Source organism: Egretta garzetta, unplaced genomic scaffold (genome assembly GCF_000687185.1).
Source record: "Egretta garzetta isolate BGI_Z169 unplaced genomic scaffold, ASM68718v1 scaffold898, whole genome shotgun sequence".
NCBI lineage: Eukaryota > Metazoa > Chordata > Aves > Pelecaniformes > Ardeidae > Egretta > Egretta garzetta.
This window is the reverse complement of record NW_009260629.1, coordinates 121,306-122,127: the sequence shown is the minus strand read 5'-3', so window position 1 is coordinate 122,127 and position 822 is coordinate 121,306.

Genomic DNA, 822 nt, shown 5'->3' with positions numbered 1-822 from the left:
GGTTGTGGCTTCCCACCCTGCCTGCAGGCAACCAGGCTGCCCCCGAGCAATGCCCTGGACGGGCTGTGGCGTTGGGGTGGGGGCAGCTGCTCCTGCCCCAGGCTTCCGGAGCCAAGCAGCTTGAGGTTGTGGGTCCTGACCCCCTCCAGGGAGCCACCCTGCAGCCAGGCCAGCGTGGGGGGGCCATGTGGTAATGCCACAGGCTGCAGGTAGGCACCCTGAGCCAGGCGGGGTGCGCAGTCCCCGGCGCGTGGGATCCTGCCTATGACCAGTCTGCCTCCACTGCACTGTCCTCAGGACAAGAGCTGCTTCTGAACATGGAGCTGCTGAGGGTTTTGCAGAGCCTGGCAGCATCTTACAGCATACTTACAGGGACTGGTACTGACTTGGGGGGGGGTGGGTGCTGCTTTTCCCATCATCCATCCCCAGACAGGCCACATGATGCATGTGATGAGTGCTGCTGCTGTGGTACCTGTCGCTCACCCAGATGTCTTCAGGTCCCGTCCCTGGTCCCATGGCTGACACCACTCCCCCCAGCTGCTTTTGCCCTGGAGATGCACAGGCACACTCACACCCTGCACCAACCAGGACCCCTGTGGTCCCATGGCTGCCAAACACCGCCCCAGACCCCCTCCCCATGCACCCACATTCAGATTGTCCCTTAGTGACCCATTCATCCCCTTGCACCCAGGCCCCATCCCCTACTGTCCTGCCAATGCTCCTGGTGCTGGCACACATGCACGCATGCTGGCACCACAGACACCCCCACCCCCCTGCACTGACATGGAGGAAGGGCAGCAGCCAAAGGCGGCATCTGATACA